Source organism: Schistocerca serialis, chromosome 1, assembly GCF_023864345.2.
Source record: "Schistocerca serialis cubense isolate TAMUIC-IGC-003099 chromosome 1, iqSchSeri2.2, whole genome shotgun sequence".
NCBI classification, from domain to species: domain Eukaryota; kingdom Metazoa; phylum Arthropoda; class Insecta; order Orthoptera; family Acrididae; genus Schistocerca; species Schistocerca serialis.
Window position 1 is genome coordinate 1,247,648,851 of NC_064638.1, and position 27,672 is coordinate 1,247,676,522.

A 27,672-nucleotide genomic window follows, 5' to 3' on the forward strand; every position below is an offset into this window, starting at 1 on the left:
ACCACAGCCTCGGGATGTACAACGTATCCGAGCAGACGGCGATCAACAAGCTGCTCATGACGTTTCAGGCCAACGTCGACGGCAAACTCGAGAAAGAAAAATTTCGTAATATGTTTGTTTGCATACACCCATCTTCTGCAAGCAAAATATCAATTTCAGCGGTAAGGCCAAACTGTAATTTCTCGCTGTCATTGGTTTCCTGAAACTGTCCTCACACTGGCTACACGGGATGCCGCATCAGCAACCGATGTGCAATACTGTTTGGCACTGGTTGCAGATTATAGACGACATAGCAGTAGTACGGTATTCTGCCTTACGGCAGGTCTTTTCATGGGTTAAGCCTCTTCCACTTTTGTCTGTCCACAGCCAGTCTTTTCATTTATGAATATTTGCCTCCTTTGATATTGTCCAGCATTTGATACATCTTTTCCCTCTTCCCCTTTTTCGCTCCACCATTCCTTCTACTCCTTCGTTCAATAAACAGTCCCTCCTCAAACAATGTCCAATCCAGTCCCGTTTTCTCTTTCTGATGACTTTCAGCAGGTTTCTGTCTTCTCCAACTCTTCTTCATACTTCTTCATTCCTTACTCGGTCTTCCCATTTAACTTTTTCCATTCTTCTGCATATCCACATCTCTAGTGCCTCCAATCTTGGTTCATCTTCCTTCCTCAATGTCCAGGTCTCCACACCATATAGTGCAACGCTCCAGATGTAACATTTGGCAAGTCTTTTCTTCAGACCTTTTGTTTAGTGGTCCACAAAGTAATTTCTGATTCCTCTTGCATCCTCCTTTTGCCATTTTTCCTAATTTCTGTTCAGCAATACATATCATCCATTATTACACTTCCCAAGTAATTGAAGTTATATAGACGACATAAGCACATTCCAAAGGAAAAGAGAATGATTGGAAGGTAAATTAGAGAATTTAAAAAGTTAATACAGTGATGCAAATGATGCGGCAAAGTATTCTAAATTTAAAAAAAAAATTACATTTAAACCAATTCATAGGAATAAAAATGATAATCAAGGACTTTTGATTTTACCTAGGAAAAATAAAAAATTTCTCTGCATTTGACGAGATTCGAACCTTTGACTTTCTACACGTTAAGTTTCAGCGCTAACCACAAAGAATGCCATTTCAGTGCAAAAGGCTGTTGTATTTACGACTCTGGTGCCCCAATCGCAAAGATTAACTGACAGCCTTCAAAAATTCGGCATCACGCAATGCCGAGCGGAGCTAATCTAGTGTAAGCTGATGTCTTGTGATTATAATAGCTGTGTAAATGACACTTAATCGCGTCTTGTGCGGAAGGATCCGGTCGTGTCTGGTTAGTACTACGCATGAAACTTGGGTATTTCTTTACCATCGTTACATATGTTTGCTGTTTTTGATTTGGTTATTATGTGTGATAAAATCCAAAATAAAAGCGCCATAGCTAGGATTCGGGATCCAAACACATCGAGAAAGAAGGCCGACCATGGAGTTGTTGGGTTGTTTGGGGGAGGAGACCAGACAGCGAGGTCATCGGTCTCATTGGATTAGGGAATGACGGGGAAGGAAGTCAGCCGTGCCCTTTCAAAGGAACCATCCCGGCATTTCCCTGGAGCGATTTAGGGAAATCACGGAAAACCTAAATCAGGGTAGCCGGACGCGGGACTGAACCGTCGTCCTCCCGAATGCGAGTCCAGTGTGCTAGCCACTGCGCCACCTCGCTCGGTCATGGAGTTGTATGTGAACTAATTGTTGTGGCAGTTTGGGAAAGGCGCGCGGTTTGGGCGTGGCGTTGACCGCTCTGAATGGATAAAACCATCTACGACGCGTGAAGTGTCAAATGGCTCTGAGCACTATGGGACTTAACATCTCAGGTCATCAGTCCCCTAGAACTTAGAACTACTTAAACCTAACTGGCCTAAGGACATCACACACATCCATGCCCGAGGCAGGATTCGAACCTGCGACCGTAGCGGTCGCGCAGTTCCAGACTAGCGCCTAGACCAGCTCGGCCACTGCGTGAAGTGTCAACTATCAAGTATTTTTAATGTGGCTATAGTTGCAGGTGATCACGTGGACAGCCTGAATAGAGATGACTGGATGTCATTAACAAGAATGTGAAGAAGCAAGAGTTTGAGAAAAGTTCCCAAGAAACAGATCGTACCAAAATGGCAATGGATGTAGGACGAGATGACTTAAATATAGACTCACAGTTTCCCAGTCGCAAGCACTGCAGTACTCCGCAGAAATTGCACCTTGTTTCGTTCATTTTTTTTTTTTTATTCCATTATCTTCATTTTCCGTAACAAGTGGATTTCTACATGATTTTTTCTTGCTTCTGTGATCATTTCTGGTATCCAAAGTAGGTATATCTTACTCAGCTCGTCGAACTTTGGATTTAGTAATTTCTGTATAATGCTTTCGGAGTCCATGTGTTCTCGCTTCGTCCTGCGCATGTTGTTTTGCTTATGATGTACAATAATTCCTTCGCTTCGCTATGTACATCTACATCTACATGGATACTCTGCAAATCACATTTAAGTGCCTGGCAGAGGGTTCATCGAACCACCTTCACAATGCTCTATTATTCCAATGTCGTATACCGTACGGAAAGAATGAACAGGGAAGAATGAACACCTATATGTTTCCGTACGAGCTCTGATTTCCCTTATTTTATCATGGTGGTCTTTCCGCCCTACGTAGGTCGGTGTCAAAAAAATATTTTCGCATTCGGAGGAGAAAGTTGGTGATTGGAATTTCGTGAGAAGATTCCGTCGCAACGAAAAACGCCTTTCTTTTAATGATTTCCAGCCCAAATCCCGTATCATTTTTGTGACACTCTCTCCCATATTTCGCGATAGTACAAAACGTGCTGCCTTTCTTTGAACTCTTTCGAAGTACTCCGTCAGTCCTACCTGGTAAGGATCCCACATCGCGCAGCAGTATTCTAAAAGAGGGCGGACAAGTGTAGTGTAGGCAGTCTCGTTAGTAGGTCTGTTACATTTTCTAAGTGTCCTCCCAATAAAACGCAGCCTTTGGTTAGCCTTCCCCACAACATTCTCTAGCTGTTCCTTCCAACTTAAGTTGTTCTTAATTGTAATACCTAGGTATTTAGTTGAATTTACGGATTTTAGATTAGACTGATTTGTCGTGTAACCGAAGTTTAACGAGTTCCTTTTAGCACTCATGTGGATGACCTCACACTTTTCGTTATTCAGGGTCAACTGCCATTTTTCGCACCATTCAGATATCTTCTCTAAATCGTTTTGCAGTTTGTTTTGATCTTCTGATGACGTTATAGTCGATAAACGACAGCATCATCTGCAAACAACCGAAGACGGCTGCTCAGATTGTCTCCCAAATCGTTTATACAGATAAGGAACAGCAAAGGGCCTGTAACACTACATTGGAGATCGCCAGAAATCACTTCTGTTTTACTCGATGACGTTCCATCAGTTCCTGCGAACTGTGACCTCTGTCACAGGAAATCACAAATCCAGTCACGTAACTGAAACGATATTCCATAAGCACGCAATTTCAATACGAGCCGCTTGTGTGGTACAGTGTCAAAAGCCTTCCGGAAATGAAATACGGAATCGATCTGAAATCCTACGATCGCAGGTTCGAATCCTGCCTCGGGCATGGATGTGTGTGGTGTCCTTAGGTTAGTTAGGTTTAAGTAGTTCTAAGTTCTAGGGGACTGATGACCACAGATGTTGAGTCCCATAGTGCTGAGAGCCATTTTTTTGTTCTGAAATCCCTTGTCAATAGCACTCAATACTCCATGTGAATAAAGAGCTAGTTGTGTTTCTCAGGAACGATGTTTTCTAAACCCATGTTGCCTGTGTGTCAATAGACGGTTTTCGTCGAGGTGATTCATTATGTTCGGACAATATATGTTCTAAAATCCTGCTGCATATCGACGTTATCGCCTGTAATTTAGTGGATTACTCCTACTGCCTTTCTTGAATATTGGTGTGATCTGTGCAACTTTCCAGTCTTTGGGTACGGATATTTCGTCGAGCGAACGGTTGTACATGAGTGTTAACCCGTAACTGGTACACCTATAAATTGTAACACATAAGGTACATCTGGGTCCTCGGGACCCACCCAAGTTTTGAGTATATTTTGGTAAAAAAAACACATTTAAATGAAATTTAAATATGAAACTTTTATTAATGTTTTGTTACTAATGTTTTAAAACCACATTCCTCATTTATGGTCATACCTTAAAGATGTTACAAAAAAGGACAATAAACTGCATAAAATACGAAATGTGAAAAATATACTTTTGGAAAGTCCTGCACATCAGTTACAAATAGTAAGATAGACAACTGAAACTTCACGTTTAAACACAAAATGTACTATGCTTCACAACAGTAAGCCAGAAGAAAAGTTCAAAATCAATATAAAAATTTCTGCAGGCACAACTTTTGGATAAATTTTAGTACATTTCTCAGCTAAATGACTATGTGATCTTTGAAAATAGCAGAAATTATGACAAAATATTAGGTTTCAATTATACAGCATCTTCACCAGTCCATTTCAGTTATTTCATTCATCCAGACTACCGAAACAGTTTGGACATAAAGCAGTGGAACATTCCAAACATAATGGTGTTCGACATCTGGCACACGCCCGGGATGCTTTCCTGTCTTTTTTAGATGGGCACACTGAGCATCTTTTCCTCTTCGATTTAGTAGCACCAGCTTCACTGTGAACCTGGGATGTTCCTGATGCCTTGGAGGGGGTCATGGCTAGAATATCACAAATGGAATTTCGGATATCTTTTCTCAAAAATGGAGAATCCAATCTTCTTTTCATACAATCACTTATGAGTTGTGTACCTAGTTCAATGAGGAATTCTCTGCGTGTCACATCATCAGTATCTTCTTTCCCATGGTACAAAACAAAAGCATTTACACCTGCTATATCTAGCATAGTGTAGAAGACTGCCATAGGCCACCGCCTTGTTCTTCTAGAAGTCGTGTAATTATGCGTCTTTTCGTCAAGTGCGTCAACTCCACCTTTTGTTTTATTGTAGTCATGGATTATTTCAGGCTTATTTTCCACCATACATTCTCCATGGTGCATTGTCGATATCAGGTTGACAACCTTGTTCTTTTTGGGGACGTGTGAAAGTATTGTTACAGAACCAGAGTATCCGTAGATTGAAGAAGACACATTTCTGCCCTTTGCTGTTGAAAAGCTTGGTGGTAGCTCAGCCTTGTTCTTTCTCATGGTGCCAATATAAGTCAAATTACAGTTCGACAACTCATTGACCAACTCCACACTTGAGAACCAGTTGTCCCCTGTCACATTTCTGTTACTTCCCTTGATTGGTTCAACCAACCGCATGACAACAGCTGTTGGTAAGAGGACACGGCGCGGGATGGCTACAGCTGATTTTCCCGAATATATCTCTGCATTCAAACAGTAGTGCATTTTGGCATCAGCTAGAATAAATATTTTTATACCGTATTTCCGTGGCTTGGATGGAATGTACATCCTAAATGGACATCTACCACGGAATCCTACAAGCATTTCGTCAACAGTGACGTACTCTCCGACTGAATAGTTTTCTTGACAAGCTTCTATCAATGAATTGAAGAGCCAAGAGATGTGGTACAGTTTATCTGTGAGTTTCCTTGCGTCACGGGTTGCTGCATCATCAAAACGAAGGCAACGTAATAAAAACAGCAAACGTTTCAAGGGCATAGTTGCCCTAAAAATTGGTCTACCAGTGCCGTTTGTAGCATATAAACCATTCAGATCTTCGTTGTTTGACTTGAAGGCTCCCCACAAATAACAAAGACCTATGACAGCTTTTATTTCAGTACTGTCTGTTAGATTTGAAAAAGAATTCTTTTTTGACTCAGGTGGCAATGACATAATCTTTTCATTGGTTCTGAGTACTACCTCTGCAATCATTTCTTTGCTGAAAAGTAGTTCCCAAAATGCTAGAGGGGTCTTTTCTGTTACCTGTCTAGCTGCATTACGTATGCCAGGAAAGTGAATTGGAGCAATGATGTTGGTTTGAGAGGTTCTTCCACGTATGCTGGGTGTTGTTGACCACTTGAATCTGTTTCTTCCATAGATATAATTAGTTCCAGATTGTTCGTTGTTACTGTCTCCATCATCACTTTCATCACTTCCAGTTTCATGTTCACTAATTTCATAGTCACTGTCGCTTCCACTTATGTCTTCAATATCACTGTCCAATGGTTCGTTCAGATTATCTGTAGTATCTTCCTCGCTCATTTTTCTGAAGCACTACACCGTAAATCCAAGATACCGGAAATAATGCCACGAAAAGAAAACTTTCACTAACGGTACACCTGGGTCCACGGGACCCGATCACCTTTATAGAAACAAAACTAACAAAGAAACGCCTGCAACAATGTTGTGGGCTGGTAGCCAGTTGATTGTTAGGAGAGTACAGGGAGAGGGAAGTCAGTGCTACCACACACATCACGGAGCTGGAAAAAAGAAATTTCGCTCGGGTCCCTGGGACCCAGGTGTACCAGTTACGGGTTAAGTATGGAGCTAATGCATCAGCATACTCCGAAAGGAACCTAATTGGTATACAGTTGAAATATGGCATCCCGGCTAAGACACAAGTTGAAAATATGGTCACTATTTTTTATTTACTTAAATTTGCCATATTTCGTGACAGTACCTTTTCCGTTAGACGTTTGCAAGGCGATATTAGTCTTGGCTTCAGTTGTCTAAGTATGATTCCACAATGCATCTTTGTCGGCTGCAGAAAAGACGTGGTTCAACGTGTTTGCCTCATTTTGGTGTTTCAAAATACCATTTCTTCAAATGTAATTTCTTTTTTATAGTTTATACAAAAGAAATAGTAACATAATTCAAAGTTATTTATGACGGTGACCTTCAAATTGTTCTTCCGTCAACACACACCAAGAGTTAGCTGCCGACTGACTATAGTCAAAGACGACTCCATCGTCAAAGATATTTTACACAACACACAAGCTTCCACTTGTAATCAGTCTCTTTGCTATTCTTCGATACATTTTCTAATAGTAATCAATATGCTTTCACTCTCAAAAACAGAAGTAAATTAACATATAATAAGACAAATTATAATAAATTCTGACAAAAAATATAAGAAAACATTTACAATTCGATATCGACAAATACGGTAAAAAAAATATCTCCCAAATCCATTACACAGTCTGGACCAGAAGACTTGCTTTTATTATGTGATTTGAGTTGCTTCACTACTCCGAGGATATTTACTTCTACGTTACTCATGTAGGCAGCTGTTCTCGATTCGAATGTAGAAGTAAAATAATACATTTAAAAAATACGAGTGCACATTGCTGAATAGTTCATTAGCTGCTACGGGCGCCGCGTGGCCCTAAGCCGTCTGTTGTGGCCAAGGACCTTGAGTCGTGAAGTTAAGTCGGTGTAAGCGAGAGGCTCCGCAGCAGACCCGCCGGCAGCGCGAAGCAGGCGGGGCGCAGTCGAACCCACGTCCCCCCCGCTTGGGCGCGCACGTGCCGCGGTCGATTATTCCAGCAACAACGGGCGCTGCGCGGAGCGGCAGCTGCCGCTCGCCGCCTGGGCCAACGGCATCGCCCCTCCCCTCCGCCGGTCCTCCCGCTCCCCCCACCCCACCCCGCCGCACGGCGAGAGGAGTGCTAACTGTTGTGTTCGCGCACTTCGTCAGACGCGTATGCCGTCCGTTTTTCTGTCTGTCGCCGACCCCGCGATCGAACAAAAACGGAAATACTCGCGCGCAGATAACGGATGCAGCAACTGTTTTGCGGGAGAGAACTGCGCGATCTTCCCACCAGGAATACGACTGACTACTTCAACTCTCATAAAACCACTAGACACCCGATTATTTAAAGAATCGAACCCCAGACTTTCGATTACTTTACAAATGAGTCAATGTGTCCAATATTTGACGTTAACCATGTAGGCAAGAAACTGTTCAAAAAAGATTTGAAGTTATGTACCCTCTGCAAGATACTTAAATGTGATTTGCAGAGAATCTGTGTAGTGTAGACGTAGATGTTAGCAGGAACGAAGAAAAAAAAAATTAAAGCGTCGTGCCTGATGCGACAGTTTTACAGCATAAACAGCGGGACTGTAGTAAGTGATAAACATCTTTCCTTCCATTGTTCTGTGGGTGGTGGCAGCGAGAAATTTTCAAAAAGATTTGAAATTGCGTGTAAAGTTTGTTGCAGATCAGTAGGTGCTCTCATTCTTAAATACCGGATAACATAGTCTGGTTACTTGCCTCCAAACATACAAATGTTTCTAACGGTAAAAACTAGTTTTTATGACTTCATGCCTCCAACCAATGTCTCGTAGAATGATATAATTTTGTAGGAACATTCACTGATATATGTGGAAACTACATGCAAAATGCGTTGCACATACATTTAGTAGCAAAGAAGTAATAAATTAAAAATGGTTCAAATGTCTCTAAGCACTATGGGACTTAACATCTGAGGTCATCAGTCCCCTAGACGTAGAACTACTTACACCTAATTAACCTAAGGATATCACACACATCTATGCCCGAGGCAGGATTCGAACCTGCGACCGTAGCAGCAGCGCGGTTCCGGACTGAAGCGCCTAGAACCGCTCGGCCACAACGGCCGGCGAATAAATTTAAACGTCATGCCCAAAGTGGTAATTTTACTGCGTGAAGAGCGAAAATGCTGTAATCGTCAAACTTTTTTCCTTTTATTACTTTGTAGAGGTTGTCAGCGAGAAGTTGCGCAAAGGTTTGAAATTGTGTGTGGAACATTCCCCAGGCTGTGGCTAAGCCATGTCTCCGCAGTATCCTTTCTTTCAGGAGTGCTAGTTCTGCAGGTTCGCAGGAGAGCTTCTGTTAAGTTTGGAAGGTAGGAGACGGGGTACTGGCAGAAGTAAAGCTGTGAGGACGGGGCGTGAGTCGTGCTTTGGTAGTTCAGTTGGTAGACCACTTGCCCGCCGCCACGGTAGCTACAACAGGGTTTAGGTTCCGTACGCTGGGCAGTCACTTAGTACTAGAGATTACAGCAAACTGCATGCCAATGCTTTCATTTCGGCAGGTCACTGACGTTCTGTGGAATGGTTAGTTATATACCACTTGGTACACAACATAATGTTCTTGTAATACCTCCACCTGAAGATGAGCCTGCAGTGGATCGAAAACATGTTCATGGTTGAATAAATCGTAAAAAAAAAGCGACTGGTTGCATATTTATTACCAGATAAACGCCAATATATCACTTAGTTTGACTTGGATGGGAGACGACCGAGTCTGCCGAGCGCTGTCGGCAAATGGGGAGCACTCTGCCGTTGTGAGGTCACTTGAGAAGCTGCTTGAGGCAGAAGACGAGGCTCCGCTCACGAAACGCAACGGTCGGGAGAGCGGTGTGCTGACTACATGCCGCTCCGTATCCGCATCCAGTCACGACTATCGCCTGAGGATGACACGGCGGTCGGTTGGTACCATTGGGCCTTCCGACGCCTGTTCGGAGGGAGTTACTGTGCTTGACGTAGTTATATTATCTCAGCAGTCGTTCCGAGGCGGTATTTGGGGCATCTGAATACTTCTAGCGTTCTCGGTGGTTGCAGTCCTATAAAGTGATAGCGTGCTTGGGAGATGGGAGTGTGGACCCTACCGTCATCTAATGCAGTCGCGCGGTGCAAATCGATGGGCGCATAAATGTCACCTCAGCGCTCTCCCAAACGATGGGAATGGAGACGACCCATGTGGATGAGCACGAGAAACGCCCAAAGATTGTCAACGAAACTGTGGAGACAACAGGCGTACAAGATCCGCGACGCCCTTCGAGGAAAGCTGGGAGAGGTATAGACGCGAACAGGAGAAAAGACGACCTCATTAAGGTTTCCCCTGGCTGTAAGGTGAATACCGGAAATGACCCCAACAATCTCCAAATAGAATCCCAATTGGGAGAATATCCCCTTCCAGTATCCGGCCGCGGTGGCCTAGCGGTTCTAGGCGCTACAGTCCGGAATTCGGCTATCTCCAGACTGTATACCGTCGGAGACATCCGCAGACGAGACAAAGTGGATCAAGGTTACAGGCATATACTCGAGACATTTTTCCACACAAGCACCTTATCGATCGGCGCCCCCCTCCGCCCATTTTCCCTTGTACGTTTTCACCCTTGTCAGTTTTAGCTACTAACTGTAATACACATTGTGTACAAAACTAAAACTTGGACGCCCCTCTTAGTTTGGCGACCCAAGCGGCTGCTGCAAATAGCAATACGTCCTCTACAGGAATCCCAAGTTGTGGTGCCTTTGACGCCCTTCTCGGCTTAGCGCCCCAAGCGCTGGCTTGTGTCGTTTGGGCCTTGATTGGGATGCCAGAGTCTTTCGTAGAACACACATATGATATTGGAGCCTGCAATACAAGTATTAGAAATACTAAAAATGGTAAGTAGGCAATAGCAAAAGGCTATGAAACGCACTCATTCTAGAAAAATAAGAAATAAAGTAGGTATGTTAGAACTAGAGGCCAGGGCAATGGCGTATTTAAAGTGGGGGGACTTCCGAGCTTAAGGAACCGCGAAATGTGAAATTACATATGTGTTTTTCTTACACACCTTCACACAATATCGTAATATTATGCTTCAGTACGTGAAGAAGCGGGCTGTATGCTGCTACAATATACCAGCTGGAAGATGTTTCCGAACGAATCTGTGCACAAAAGAGAATCGCCGATAACTAGCGTGATTGTATGTTGTGATTGTTTAATGGCAAATATAGATATTTTTTTCTAAGCATTAAAGCTTACTTATTTATACAACACGCTGCATTACGTATTAACATTACATGTTTTCATTTTTTTTAGTAACACGTATCAGTTTAACATCAATGGTGAATTGAATAAAAAGTTAACGAGCTCGGTCTCAGCGCTCTGCAGTGCCCGATAAATGAACGTTAAAGGAATGCAGAAACAGTGCGTATTATAAACGTGGTGGACACATTGTAGGAGCTTGCGCTGACCAGGAAATGTTCTGGTTTGTTTCGTACACGATTCTCTGTTGTTGAAACGCCATTCTTGCAAAAACCAGTGTTATTGAAGCTACTATGGTGAACTATTGATTTTAAGAGGTAAGACAATGCATCGCGAAACAGGAAGTGGAAACATTTTGAACTACTTCTCCAAAACACCACGGGCAGAAGAAACTATGCCGTCTCGGACCGGGAAAATGTGTGATCCACCAGAGCTGCCGCCGCTACATAGAAGCATTATTGCTAATTCAGAATCACCTTTGTCGGGTCCTGAAGCAAAATCAAGTCTTTCATTGATACATCAAACTCTGACAATCCACCAACAGGCTGTAACTAAGACGTGATTGTTTGCAATCAAATAAAGAAGTTGATGTTAACATTAAGCTCCATTATTTCCAAAACATTTTTGTTAAGGACGCAATTTGCTAATTTACCCTCACTTCACAAAGTGGCCAATATTGTAAGTTCAACTTCAGCTGGATGGAGAAATATTTGTGGTTAGTATTCTCTCTCAAAGGGCGCCTTTCGCTAATTAGACAAGTTCAGATAAAGGTAGTCATCAAAATGTTGGAGCTCTGGTAAGCTCCAAGTTTCCGAAGCGGAAGCATGCTCTTGAATATTTCGATATCTATGCGGTCAACGCTTATTATAAATCTGCTGCAATAAAAAAAAAATGGTTCAAATGGCTCTGAGCACTATGGGACTTAACATCTGTGGTCATCAGTCCCCTAGAACTTAGAACTACTTAAACCTAACTAACCTAAGGACATCACACACATCCGTGCCCGAGGCAGGATTCGAACCTGCGACCGTAGCAGTCGCGCGGCTCCGGATTGAGCGCCTAGAACCGCTAGACCACCGCGGCCGGCTGCTGCAATCGATGGTGACAATGTTCACATGATAGCGAACAAGACGAAATATATAAATTATTGTTAAAGTGATATTTATGTGTTAAAGTGATAATTATAGTAATTGATTTAGGTTGAGATATTTCGTTTGATGCAGTTCTTGTAATATAAATAGAACTAATATACCACCAAGAAATGTTAAGAATAAAATGTATGATAGTCAATAACTTTCCATTATTGTTCCTGTTATTAGTCGAACCAGGAAAGTTTGGAGGGTAATGAGTATTATTGATATAGGCGTAGTGGAGCAGGTGATTCTCTGCGAACGTCGGGGAGATATCATTAAGTAGACACGGGGACATAGGGCCTATTGAAGGTGGCAAACAAGATCAAAGCAACAGAGGTAACTTTCGCGCCATTCTACAATATCGCACGAAAGATGACAAAAACCTACGAGCAAGTTTGAAAGGAACTAGTAAACGCGACAAATACATTAGTACCCCAATCCAAAATCAGTTAATCAATTGCGTCAATAACCACCTCCTGGGAAGGACTGAGTATTCAGCGCATTAATGATGCCGAAGGTATCACCGTTCTTGTCGGTGATACTGTTGACTTTGCTGGAATACCACAACTCTCTCTCTCTCTCTCTCTCTCTCTCTCTCTCTCTCTCTCTCTCTCGCTCTGTCTCTCTCTGCCCGTTATATTTCCCGGGATCTCAAGATCAGTGAAGATTTCCTGCAATATTGCAATTTGTTCCAGTGTTTTATGTGACTGGCAAAGGATTAGCTGGATGTGGCAGTTATTACGAGGACAGGGCTATGACGGTGCTGCATATATGTCGGGAAAAGGATGGGGCTGATGCATTCATCCAACAGGACTACCCTTCAGCTGTGTATTGTCATTATGCAGCTCATAATTTCAGTTTGCATTCCACATATCGGGAATTCGCTGGGACCACTGGAAATAGTACGTAATTTCTTTGGTCCATCAAAAGCGTAGGCAAATATTAAATGATACCCTTGAATCATTAACCGATGTTCGAGGCAGGAGCCTGGAAGTACCACACTCACTAGGTGGTCGTGTTGTTAGACTCTGATGAACATTCACGAATTTGGCACCAAGACCGCATCCCACGATGGCACGTTTCTGTTAGCAGCCATGACCAAGGGCGAGTTTGTCGTCTGCTCGGTTATATTTTCCGAGCTGTTTGCGCTGGGTGAGTGCATCAGTCGGCAACTTCAGCGCAAAGATATAGATTTTACGGAGTTATCAACATTGCCAGAGATCTCGGAAGGAACTTCTGGCATTGAGAGAAACTGTTAACGATACTTTTAGCGGGGTTTTCTTGTAAGTCAAGGAGCTAGCTTCCGCCAATGGAGTTGAAATCTAGCACCACCTAGTGAGAGAGGGAGCTATGCAACTTTGAGTAGAAATGGAAAAAATTGGTTTTCTGAAGCGTTATATTAAGACGTTATTTTTGGAATAAAAGAGTAACTTTTTTTAACTTATTATGTAAATTATGCAAAACTAAAAATTTAAATTTTAAAGTAAACATTACCGATCGTGACGTTGTATGCTATAACTAATACAATTATTAAAAAAAACTAATTTTATACACATATATAAAATAGCTATATCCCAGTTGATATACTGTTGCCCGAGTGTAAATCATGTTATCAGGCTTACATACCTACTACAAACAAATTCATATCTTTTATGGAGTATCTTTGAATTGATTATTAGAATCCTTTAACAATGAGAGAATATTCCACATTAAATACTGTATTCTTTTTGTTTGAGGGATCGCTCAGCACTTTCACGATACATGATGCAATTTCTCACTGACTCTCCCGTGAGGTAATATCTTCTGGCCACATGCACATAATACCCAAATTAGAAAGCCATGGTTGTATGCCCACAACTATCATAGGAAGAACAATTTCTCTGCTGAACTTTTAGGAGTCGGCAGTGCTTGTTGTAAATCAAAGGTGATTACGCAGTAGTCACAATCAAAAATGGTTCAAATGGCTCTGAGCACTATGGGACTCAACTGCTGAGGTCATTAGTCCCCTAGAACTTAGAACTAGTTAAACCTAACTAACCTAAGGACATCACAAACATCCATGCCCGAGGCACGACTCGAACCTGCGACCGTAGCGGTCTTGCGGTTCCAGACTGCAGCGCCTTTAACCGCACGGCCACTTCGGCCGGCAGTAGTCACAATCATTACTGAAACAAGTCTCTGTGTATTACCTCAACGCAGCATATGCTTTCTCAGCTTGCAGTTGATGAGCCTGACATTCAAAGGAATATCGTCATTTGGAGAGGCACTGCATTCATCACAAGTTTTACATGTGTCTGTGTGTGTTAACTTGATGCTTATATTAAATTCTGCGCCGAAAACCTAAGCGTACGATTTATATTTTACAGGTAAAACTCCTGATTCTTGGCAATCTCTTACATGGAAGCGATGCATTTCAGCTGTGGTTTTCACATTTGTAGTGCACACCTTATTGTGTATTGTCTTTCCGTGAATAATGTCTTCTGTATTTTGGAAATTTTTTAATTTTTTTAAAGACCTGTAACAGGACATTCATACTAATAAAGTTGTCAAATTGTAATGTGAAGTGCAATCTGCATTAGTCTCTAGACTGGGTGGTTATGAAGGCGAATGAATAAATAAAAAGTAAATGAATAAAGTTAACGAATGAAATCTCATAGCACGCAGAAGCACACAATCTCTTTAACTGATAATGTATGTCACATTTCACTCGTTCTTAAACGGGCTACGAGACATATGAAGGCCATTTCCTTATAGAACTGACGTACTTCTCTGAATTCTGTCTCTAAATTAAATAGTTCTCCGTAAGTGTTTATAAGCCACGGAGACATTCATAAATGACCACGATTAAGCACCTTACTTAATGACACATACCTGTAATCTTTCAGTGCTTTAGCAACTAACAAGGAAAACATTATATGACGGAAAAAATGTACTTTGAAACTCACAATCAGTTAAACTCAGAAACGTACCGGTAATTTAGCTCCCGAGAGCTTGTGGCATGCGCCTGACAAAGTTTGTAAAGGTGACTGAAAACTTTGGAAGAAAAGGGTTACGCCGTAAAGAGGTCTAATAGTATCAGTATCTGTGCAATTGTCAGTTTAAAAATTAGCTAATGTCAATGAACAAGTATTGTACAATCATAAGAACCTACGATATAAGCTATAACCCGGCTTCTCTCCAACAACGCCTCGGTAGCGCAGTAGGCAGCGCGTAAGTCTCATAATCTTAAGGTCGTGAGTTCGATCCTCACCCGGGGCATATATTTTAATTACATTGTGATAAACAGAAACAATTTCATGTAGATGTACTTCAATTCGTAAGACAAATTCATAAACAGCTATAAATTATTTACAGTTTTCTGATGTGAGTACAACGAATATATCTGTGTTTAATGCCAGACGTTCAGTCTAAATTAAGTTAAAATCAGAATTCTACTGTAACCGTCCCACATGCCCTTATATTGTCGGAAGTTAGCACGGTTGATAGCAGACTTGATGGCATTGCGGGTACCGAATTTCTTCAGCGTACTGGACTCAAATTGAAAATGTAGCCTCGCGGGATAGACTGAGAAGTTGGTTAAATAGAGTCAGTCACTTTGTTACCCCAATCGCTGATGCGACATCAAATCTTATTCGTAACTGCTAATGAGCTTCGTCACACCATTTGTTGGGTTCTGTAATGTTTGTTTTAGGGATCGTTTTCTTTGCTTTCTGGATTATGTACACTACTTCAAAGACAATGCGATTTGCTTAAGCTTAGTTCTACCGCCATTTAACATAAAGATTGTAAGACACGTCTGGAACGCAGCAGATTTACATCGGTTTTTAGTTTGTTTAGTCAATGATATAGTTCCGTGTCTCTCATTAGATATGTGCGATCACAACTGTGCCATCACTGTTCAATTTTCTTGCGCGTTACTGTATTTTTCTAAGTTAGATGTGTAATTACAAGCATTGATCATTTGTTATTATTTCCATATTATCACAATACACTGCGCATTTCTGTTGCACAATAATTAAATAGCCTAAGTCCAGCTATGAATCGAATAGGCAAAAACCAGACGGGAAAACGTTCTTAGCTTTAGATATGCAATTTTGAGGCATTTTGCACTTAACGAATGTGATTATTATGTGGTGCTGAATATCACTGTTGTACGGAACGTTTCTTCAACTCCATCAAAAAAATATAACTTTATTGCAGACAACAGTAACATCGATTTCAATAACCACATTATTTAAGAGCTCTTGAACTGCACTACAACTCACCGAAGTTCATTACCATTTTCTTAAGTGCGAAATAAGAATGGCTTACAGATGAAAACTTTTTGGTTACATTACATTGGTTACATTACAGATTGTGAAGGGAGACGAAAATTTAATAGTCATGGGTGACTGGAATTCGAGTGTAGGAAAAGGGAGAGAAGGAAACATAGTAGGTGAATATGGATTGGGGGACAGAAATGAAAGAGGAAGCCGCCTGGTAGAATTTTGCACAGAGCACAACATAATCGTAACTAACACTTGGTTTAAGAATCATGAAAGAAGGTTGTATACATGGAAGAACCCTGGAGATACTAAAAGGTATCAGATAGATTATATAATGGTAAGACAGAGATTTAGGAACCAGGTTTTAAATTGTAAGACATTTCCAGGGGCAGATGTGGACTCTGACCACAATCTATTGGTTATGACCTGTAGATTAAAACTGAAGAAACTGCAAAAAGGTGGGAATTTAAGGAGATGGGACCTGGATAAACTAAAAGAACCAGAGGTTGTACAGAGATTCAGGGAGAGCATAAGGGAGCAATTGACAGGAATGGGGGAAATAAATACAGTAGAAGAAGAATGGGTAGCTTTGAGGGATGAAGTAGTGAAGGCAGCAGAGGATCAAGTAGGTAAAAAGACGAGGGCTAGTAGAAATCCTTGGGTAACAGAAGAAATATTGAATTTAATTGATGAAAGGAGAAAATATAAAAATGCAGTAAGTGAAACAGGCAAAAAGGAATACAAACGTCTCAAAAATGATATCGACAGGAAGTGCAAAATGGCTAAGCAGGGATGGCTAGAGGACAAATGTAAGGATGTAGAGGCTTATCTCACTAGGGGTAAGATAGATAGAGCCTACAGGAAAATTAAAGAGACCTTTGGAGAAAAGAGAACCACTTGTATGAATATCAAGAGCTCAGATGGAAACCCAGTTCTAAGCAAAGAAGGGAAAGCAGAAAGGTGGAAGGAGTATATTGAGGGTCTATACAAGGGCGATGTACTTGAGGACAATGTTATGGAAATGGAAGAGGATGTAGATGAAGATGAAATGGGAGATACGATACTGCGTGAAGAGTTTGACAGAGCACTGAAAGACCTGAGTCGAAACAAGGCCCCCGGAGTAGACAATATTCCATTGGAACTACTGACGGCCGTGGGAGAGCCAGTCCTGACAAAACTCTATCATCTGGTGAGCAAGATGTATGAAACAGGCGAAATACCCTCAGACTTCAAGAAGAATATAATAATTCCAATCCCAAAGAAAGCAGGTGTTGACAGATGTGAAAATTACCGAACTATCAGCTTAATAAGTCACAGCTGCAAAATACTAACACGAATTCTTTACAGACGAATGGAAAAACTAGTAGAAGCCAACCTCGGGGAAGATCAGTTTGGATTCCGTAGAAACACTGGAACACGTGAGGCAATACTGACCTTACGACTTATCTTGGAAGAAAGATTAAGGAAAGGCAAACCTACGTTTCTAGCATTTGTAGACTTAGAGAAAGCTTTTGACAATGTTGACTGGAATACTCTCTTTCAAATTCTAAAGGTGGCAGGGGTAAAATACAGGGAGCGAAAGGCTATTTACAATTTGTACAGAAACCAGATGGCAGTTATAAGAGTCGAGGGACATGAAAGGGAAGCAGTGGTTGGGAAGGGAGTAAGACAGGGTTGTAGCCTCTCCCCGATGTTGTTCAATCTGTATATTGAGCAAGCAGTAAAGGAAACAAAAGAAAAATTCGGAGTAGGTATTAAAATTCATGGAGAAGAAATAAAAACTTTGAGGTTCGCCGATGACATTGTAATTCTGTCAGAGACAGCAAAGGACTTGGAAGAGCAGTTGAATGGAATGGACAGTGTCTTGAAAGGAGGATATAAGATGAACATCAACAAAAGCAAAACAAGGATAATGGAATGTAGTCTAATTAAGTCGGGTGATGCTGAGGGAATTAGATTAGGAAATGAGGCACTTAAAGTAGTAAAGGAGTTTTGCTATTTGGGGAGCAAAATAACTGATGATGGTCGAAGTAGAGAGGATATAAAATGTAGGCTGGCAATGGCGAGGAAAGCGTTTCTGAAGAAGAGAAATTTGTTAACATCCAGTATTGATTTAAGTGTCAGGAAGTCATTTCTGAAAGTATTCGTATGGAGTGTAGCCATGTATGGAAGTGAAACATGGACGATAAATAGTTTGGACAAGAAGAGAATAGAAGCTTTCGAAATGTGGTGCTACAGAAGAATGCTGAAGATTAGATGGGTAGATCACGTAACTAATGAGGAAGTATTGAATAGGATTGGGGAGAAGAGAAGTTTGTGGCACAACTTGACCAGAAGAAGGGATCGGTTGGTAGGACATGTTCTGAGGCATCAAGGGATCACCAATTTAGTATTGGAGGGCAGCGTGGAGGGTAAAAATCGTAGGGGGAGACCAAGAGATGAATACACTAAGCAGATTCAGAAGGATGTAGGTTGCAGTAGGTACTGGGAGATGAAAAAGCTTGCACAGGATAGAGTAGCATGGAGAGCTGCATCAAACCAGTCTCAGGACTGAAGACCACAACAACAACAACATACATTAGGTTAACTACTTGCAAAGCACAGCTAGTATCTAACAGACGATTGCATTTGGTCTTACCGGATGCATCAAGATAGCGAAATTCTTTCAGTTAACTGGTAAGCTCTAGGAAGTTAATCTCACACGGTACATTCGGAGAGTAGTCCAAGATACTGCGAAATGCCATAATTAAATCGGTGATCAAGAGTCCTACATTCGGTAAAACAACTTCAAATCAGTGAGGAAACTATAGGGTGATGCAAAAGTCCGTTAACATTTGAAAATTCAATACTTCACGCGACAATGTACACAGAGGTAGAAATTGACACACGTTTGTAATGACATGGGGTTTTATTGAAACCAAAAAAGTGCACCAAATGACCAACAGACGGCGCGTCATATGATACAGAAGCAATTATTAGCATAGTAGTTGTGTATTTAGCAAAGATGATGTTCTTTACAACAAATGCTCGATGTAACGGCCGTCATTCGTCAACAATACCTTTCGTCGAGGGTCAATATTGTGAACAACATATCAGTAGGTATGGTGAGAAATTGTGTTGGATATTGTTTTTCAGTATCGCTAAAAAGATTGGACGATCGCGGTAGACATGCGAATTCAGGTAACACCACACAACTGATGACACGGATTGCACGCAATCCTCACCAAACAATGTGGGCAAGAGATCTTCCACACGCGTAGCAGTTTGGCGTGGAGCTCTGTCGGTAGCTGAGTTGTCAACTGCTAATATAACCATAAATGTATCCGAGGAGACGGTGATCAATAACACGTGGCAGAACTATTCATCACGCCCGCTTTGTTCACAACGATTACAACTAACTTCTGGGAGCTAACTCAAAAGAGAAATCTGTGCCAAAAGCAAACTGTAATTTCTCGCTTTCATTGGTTACGTGCAACTATCCTCACATTGGCTTCAGGAGCTGACACGTTACACTTTATAGGTCACATAGGCACGGTACATAGAAATAATTTACACTGTTTAAAAGTACGGAAACTTTTTTGCGTACATACCTCCACCGACTGCTAGCTGCAGGCAGCTAAGCTGTCTAAAAGACGGTGGATACCACCCACGTCAGAGTCCCTGGAACTTTCCGAAGTGGAGGAGCAGCTGGATATAATAATAAGTCTTCGAGAAAACCTTCATTATTCCACCCTTCGTCAACTACTCACTTCGTATGCACCATTTCGGTATTTTCCAGGCCCTGAATAGTCCGGTTTCTCAACTTCACTAACAGTAATTTTTTTTATTTTCGTAAGCAACATATCCTTTCACTTGAGCGCAAAGTTCAATAGCGTGAAAGTGGCAGTGATAAGGTGTAGTCGTATGACTGTGTCCATATTTATAAGCTATCTCGTCGATACACATATTGGAAACTGTGGCTTGGGAAACTGTGGCTTGCGAAGTGACACGAGTCCTAATAATTCTACTTTTCTCGATGACTCATCCATAGTAACTCTGTGTTGTCGTAACCACTGAATGATGTCTGTCTTTCTAGAGGACAGGGCTGGAGTCTCATCATTTAAAACTGATTGGTATGGAGCATTGTCGATGATAATTACTGATGGATTTTCTATGCTTAGTAACAACGTATTTTCGAGCCAGTTTAAAAATGTTCATGATTCATTTCCTCGCGGTACTCTGATGTTTCCTTGAATCTGTTGAGCAGTTGACAGCCGGGAATAAAACTGTGGTAGGTACCATTATGCAAAAGAGTAATTCTACCACCTTTTCCATTGGACAGTGCCATAGCTTCTCCACTGTCGTCACTCCAACCTTTCGTACCTGTATGACCTGCGTTCATCCATGTTTCATCGATCCAAAAAATATCCTCGAACTTATATGTTTCATTTCACGCAAAAATCTGCCTCGCCATGCGCATATTTCTCCTCGTTCCAACAACATTTTACGGCCTGAAATATTTTTGTATTTAAAGCCGATACTCTGCAGAGCCATGAAGACGAGAGGGTCCCTTTCATTTCTTTCATTCTCGTATTTCTCTTTAACAGTTAAAGTTTAACTGATACGATGTACGATCGGTTCACTAACATTAACCGCGACTACTCTGGAAACCGATAAGTGAGGACCCCATTTTCCGTCTCCTTCTCAAAGTATTCCCACAGACTGCACACGAGTTGTTGCGATTGTCCTTAAACGCAATTCCTTGCCCGGCTTTCTTTTCTGTTGTGTTTGCATCCCGGATCCTGGATCTGCCCCTTTTCTTTCGGATTTCATCAGACGTGATAAACCACACGGAAAATACACGCACAATGATGGTAACGGAATATGCACGCTTGATGCACAGCACTAGCCAAACAACAGAAGTCAGCTGAGCGTTTGTTGTGCCAGTTTGGCAACGGCGAACTGTTCGGGCGTGACGTTGAAATCTCTCATTGGAGGAAACCAGCTCTAGCCCGTGAAGTGTCGACTATCATGTAATTTAAAACGAACTATAGGTTCCTCTCAGAGTAAGCCGATGCAATAGCTCCATACTTAAAAATCATACACAACCGCTCGCTCGACGAAAGATCCGCACCCAAAGACTAGAAAGTTGCAAATTTCACACGAACATTCAAAGAAGGCATTATGTGTAATGCACTAAATGATAGGCCCATATCTAACGGCGATATGCAGCAGGATTTTGGAACATATACCGCGTTTGAACATTATGAGTCCCCTCGAAGAGAATGGTCTATTGACATAGTCCAAACGGATTTACAAAACACCGTTCTTGTGAAACACAACTAGCTCTTCACTCACACGAAGTGCTATTGACTAGGAATTTCAAACTGATTCCGTATTTCTAGATTTCCAGAAAGCTTTTGACACTGTAGCTTACAAGCGGCTTGTAATCACATTGCGAGCTTGTGGAATACCGTCTCAGTTATGCGACTGTTTCGTGATATCCTGTCAGAGAGGTAACAGTTTGTAGTAATTGACGGAAAGTCATGGAATACACATAGGTGGTTTCTGGCGTTCCCCAAGGGGGTGTTATAGACCCTCTGCGGTTCCTTCCCTACATAAACGATTTAGGAGACAATCTGATCAGCCGTCTTCGGTTGTTTGCAGACGATGCTGTCGTTTATCGTCTAATACAGTCATCAGAAAACTAAATAATTGCAAAACAGTTTAGAAAAGATATCTGACAACTGTCCCTAAATAATGGAAAGTGTGAGGTCATCCACATGACAATCTGTTAAACTTCGGTTACACGATATATCAATCAAATCTAACGGCCGTAAATTCAACTAAATACCTAGCAGTTACAATTACGAACAACTTAAACTGGAAGAAACACACAGAAACTGTTGTGGGGAAGGCGAACCAAAGAAAGCTTTTGATTGGCAGAACGCTTAGAAGATGCAACAGATCTACTTAAGAGACTGCCGACACTACATTTGTCCGTCGTCGTTAGCAGTAATGCTGCGCAGTGCGGGATCTTACCAGATAGGATTAAAGGAATACATAGACTCAGACACTAATCTGTCGGTAGTTAGATGCGAGTGCCCTTCCACTGAGTTAAGCATAAACTATTTTGTAATTTGATAAACTTACCTTTATTTAAAGTAGGTGCTCAAAATGATGTCGTCTGTGGTAAGAGCAACGTGACATCGCCGGCCGCTGGTGGCCGAGCGGTTCTGGCGCTACAGTCTGGAACCACGCGACCGCTACGTCGCAGGTTCGAATCCTGCCTCGGGCATGGATGTGTGTGCTATCCTTAGGTTAGTTAGGTTTAAGTAGTTCTAAGTTCTAGGGGACTTATGACCTCAGCAGTTGAGTCCCATAGTGCTCAGAGCCATTTGAACCATTCAACGTGACATCCCCTGAACACAGTAGCAAACAATCGACGAATTTCGGCTGCCGAAACCTGGGAAACGACTAACGGAACTTTGTCTTCCAAATCTTCGAGCTTGTGGAGATTGGTTGCGCACACCTTGTCTCTCAAATTTCCCATAGATAGAAATCACACGGATTTAGATCTGGAGAACGAGGAGGCCAGTCAACTATCCTATCATCAATAGAACTTCGTATTGCTGTCATAGAAGCACTGGCGATGTTTGGTCTTGTATTGTCCTGCATCAAATAACCGTACATCTTTTCGTTAGGATGCAGTACGTTGTTCACATACCTTCAGAACTCATTGTTTCGTGGAAAAAGATTGATCCAATAATTCGTCTTCCACTAGTTGCACACCACACTCCTATTTTCACATCATGCAGCAATTGTTGATGTAATTTATGAGGGTTTTCTGATTGTTTTGAGAATTTACGTACCCTGACAAATGCACCCATACTTTATCAGGAAAAAAAGCATCTCACAATCAACTTCCCCATCGTGCACAGACTGCAACAGCCATTTGCAATAGTGACGTAGAGCAACAGTATCTGAGTTCCTCAGTTGATGCGCTACCGTTATTTTGTATGGTTTCAATATCAGATTGGGCGTAGGTCTGTGAGCAGACGCTCTTGACACACGTGTCTGAAGCGTCAAAAGGCGCATAGATTTCCTCGGATTTCTTTCCAAGGCTTCCCCCATCTCGTCTATTTCATTTTGAGTTAAAATACTAGGTTCTGTAGGCCTTCTTTAGTGTAACACAGGTCTTTTGAAATTTCTTCACTAATCTGCATATCGGCGAATCATTAGGGACATGCTCACCGGTAAATTTTCTTATGAATTCAAGCCGACACTCCACGAACGAATCTGTTTTTGTGTAGTTTAACACAAGAAACACTCGTTGATCCTTCGCGTACGCCAACCGAATGGAAACTCGGCAGGAACTAAAAACAAAACATCCGGACACTCAGTGGCACAGTACAGGGGACACGCGCACCGTGTTTCTGTCTGAGGAGCGGGCCCAGCAACATACGGGCAGCGAAAGCCCTGGACTCGGCGCAGTTGCAATAATGACATCTTGAAACAATATTTGGAGCGATTGAACTTTTCAAAAAAAACTGGAAAGAAATCACCAGTACACTCAGTCGCACAGTATATGGGGCAGGCGCAATGCGTTGGTGTCCGACAACTACGCATAGCGACAACACGCAGCGGCAACTGCCGGAAAACGCGCCTCGCCTACCCCTCCCGGGCGTTTTCGTGAGATACCCTGCAAATACCGAAAACGAAGTCGTGAATATGGTGACGACTAAGAATGATTTCAGACTTAAGACTTGTGTCAAACTTTTCATTTTATGCCCAGTAGTCTGTAAGGCAGCAAGGAAACCAAACAATTAACCGTGAGGATTGCGTTGCAACAATAGAGATGGTAATTGTTACAAGACGTAAATTGTAACTGAAAATATGTTGACACTGTTTGAGAGGAAGTAAGATTAGTTCCAACCGAATTTGTTCATGATGGTTTACTCGGGAATTTTGTACCGAAATAACCGTTGATTTGGTGAGCGTTTCTAACGTGTCAGAAAATACTGTAGTCATTTCCCGCTTTAAAAAATTTATTAACCGTCGAGCGCGCGCCGTTTTTCATAACACGAGCGGGCGCTCGACGCTATTTGTACAGATGAAGAGAATAGGATTCCTTATGTTATCAACGTAAGCTATGTACGATCAAAATCACAGTTCAATCTTAGTTTATTTCAAGAAGGAGAAAATAAACTTACATAGTATGAGCTAAACTACTGTTTTATGAAACAATAATGAAATAAATTTTCACTATAACTCTCTGTTGCCAAGCACAGGTGTTAAACAAGACTGCTTCAGAAAAACAACTCGTAGCGCTAAATGGGACTACAAACTTGTCATCTGTAAAGACGAACAGGCATCTCTACTGGAAGTCGCTGGCAACCCAGTCACACGAACAACGCATATTGAGAATGCCTGTTCGAGTAGTGACGAAAAGTATATACTAAGTATAATCACTATCGATTCACAGGCTTCTCGAGAGCCGCGCGGGATTAGCCGAGCGGTCTCGGGCTGTGTGGCTGGCCCCGGCGGAGGTTCGAGTCCTCCCTCGGGCTTGCGTGTGTGTGTGTTTGTCCTTAGGGTAATTTAGGTTAAGTAGTGAGCAGGCTTAGGGACTGATGACCTTAGCAGTTTTGTCCCATAAGATTTCACACACATTTAAACAGTTTTTAGACTTCTCGAGAAGGGAAGAACCTGAAAATTTCCTTGATAAGGTGGCTTATGAGTACGATAAGGCTGTATAACAAATTTCTGTAACTGGAGCGTGGCTATAATCGAGACGGCGTAAGGGTCCGGTCATACATGTCCGGGTCGTCGTGCCGCGAGACGAGTATTGGCCCTCACCCGGAGGACCAGATATACCATTAATATACCAGACACGACAGGGACGTGCTCGACGAACTACAAGCGAGAGCCGCTTGTAGCAGGCCGGCAACGGGCCGGTTGTAGGCCGGCAACCACCGGTTCTCTGGCCGAGCGGTTCTAGGTGCTTGAGTACGACGAACTACAAGCGAGAGCGTACTGGGCTAAATTACACTCCTGGAAATGGAAAAAAGAACACATTGACACCGGTGTGTCAGACCCACCATACTTGCTCCGGACACTGCGAGAGGGCTGTACAAGCAATGATCACACGCACGGCACAGCGGACACACCAGGAATCGCGGTGTTGGCCGTCGAATGGCGCTAGCTGCGCAGCATTTGTGCACCGCCGCCGTCAGTGTCAGCCAGTTTGCCGTGGCATACGGAGCTCCATCGCAGTCTTTAACACTGGTAGCATGCCGCGACAGCGTGGACGTGAATCGTATGTGCAGTTGACGGACTTTGAGCGAGGGCGTATAGTGGGCTTGCGGAAGGCCGGGTGGACGTACCGCCGAATTGCTCAACACGTGGGGCGTGAGGTCTCCGCAGTACATCGATGTTGTCGCCAATGGTCGGCGGAAGGTGCACGTGCCCGTCGACCTGGGACCGGACTGCAGCGACGCACGGATGCACGCCAAGACCGTAGGATCCTACGCAGTGCCGTAGGGGACCGCACCGCCACTTCCCAGCAAATTAGGGACACTGTTGCTCCTGGGGTATCGGCGAGGACCATTCGCAACCGTCTCCATGAAGCTGGGCTACGGTCCCGCGCACCGTTAGGCCGTCTTCCGCTCACGCCCCAACATCGTGCAGCCCGCCTCCAGTGGTGTCGCGACAGGCGTGAATGGAGGGACGAATGGAGACGTGTCGTCTTCAGCGATGAGAGTCGCTTCTGCCTTGGTGCCAATGATGGTCGTATGCGTGTTTGGCGCCGTGCAGGTGAGCGCCACAATCAGGACTGCATACGACCGAGGCACACAGAGCCAACACCCGGCATCATGGTGTGGGGAGCGATCTCCTACACTGGCCGTACACCACTGGTGATCGTCGAGGGGACACTGAATAGTGCACGGTACATCCAAACCGTCATCGAACCCATCGTTCTACCATTCCTAGACCGGCAAGGGAACTTGCTGTTCCAACAGGACAATGCACGTCCGCATGTATCCCGTGCCACCCAACGTGCTCTAGAAGGTGTAAGTCAACTACCCTGGCCAGCAAGATCTCCGGATCTGTCCCCCATTGAGCATGTTTGGGACTGGATGAAGCGTCGTCTCACGCGGTCTGCACGTTCAGCACGAACGCTGGTCCAACTGAGGCGCCAGGTGGAAATGGCATGGCAAGCCGTTCCACAGGACTACATCCAGCATCTCTACGATCGTCTCCATGGGAGAATAGCAGCCTGCATTGCTGCGAAAGGTGGATATACACTGTACTAGTGCCGACATTGTGCATGCTCTGTTGCCTGTGTCTATGTGCCTGTGGTTCTGTCAGTGTGATCATGTGATGTATCTGACCCCAGGAATGTGTCAATAAAGTTTCCCCTTCCTGGGACAATGAATTAACGGTGTTCTTATTTCAATTTCCAGGAGTGTAGTTTCCGTTTTTGTTCTGTAAAGATGATACGTGACAGCTCGCAAGGCTGTTGCGAGCTTTCAACTACGAAGCGCAAACATCTGCAGGCGAAAACAAGAACACACTGAGGCGTTGCCGTACGGATGTATACAAATTCCCGTTACGTTATCGGTTGAGGTAGGCGCGTGAAACAGCCGCGCCCACGCCAATGCAACTGCAACTGTCAGGGATCATGTGAATTTTATAATTTTCCCGGCGAATTGACCGTTCAAACAAATTTCGGGCTTGCAGCCAATGTGGTATGGCTTACATAGGTCAAACCACACGCACCGTGAAAGAACGCTGCACTGAACATCAACGTTACACCCGCCTTTTGCAGCCAAGCAAGTCCGCTATTGCTGAACATTGTATTTCTACTGGACATTAAATGGAGTATGAGAAAACAATGATTTTATCCACAGCAACGTCTTTCTGGGACTCCATTATTAAAGAATCCGTAGAAATACGACTGGCGGAAAATCTGTTAAACCGTGACAGCGGCTACCAGCTGGACAGTGCATGGAATCCCATCATCTCCACGATTTGCTCAAATCGAAGACGACTGAGTGCGTTGACGGCCGTGGCAAACAGCAACGCAGAAGGCGACTGAGTTCCGCTATTCCACCAGCGAGGGCGCTGCTGGCGGGCAGTGTGGTTCAACTATCAAGTTTTCGACTCATGCGCAGAATAGTTACAGTACGCTATATATTGCGGAACGGAGGACGTTTTCGCCAGTCTGCGACGGCTCACCTGAAGATGACTGGCAGGTGTCCAGTTGAAATATCGTGCGAAGTATTGAACGACGACCGGCTGCAAGCCCGAAATTTGTTTGAACTGTCAGGGATCAACTTACCGTCAAATGAACTGTTGCGTGCCCAACAGGTATTGTTGAGTCAACAGTGAGCAGTCTACGTCTGGGGCCACAGTTGAGACAGGGGGCACATGGTCGCGTTAAAGAAAGTGGATGTTAACACAGGGGAGAGACGAAACGATATCCCAAATGATTTACGCAGAATG

General features: G+C 43.0%; 1 non-coding gene across 1 annotated transcript; it reads left to right on the forward strand.

The window, feature by feature from the left end:
* Positions 1–15,105: 15,105 nt before the first annotated feature.
* On the forward strand, positions 15,106–15,178 carry Trnam-cau (transfer RNA methionine (anticodon CAU)). The gene has a single exon. It is a non-coding gene; the product is annotated as a tRNA-Met (tRNA).
* The last annotated feature ends 12,494 nt before the right edge of the window (positions 15,179–27,672 follow it).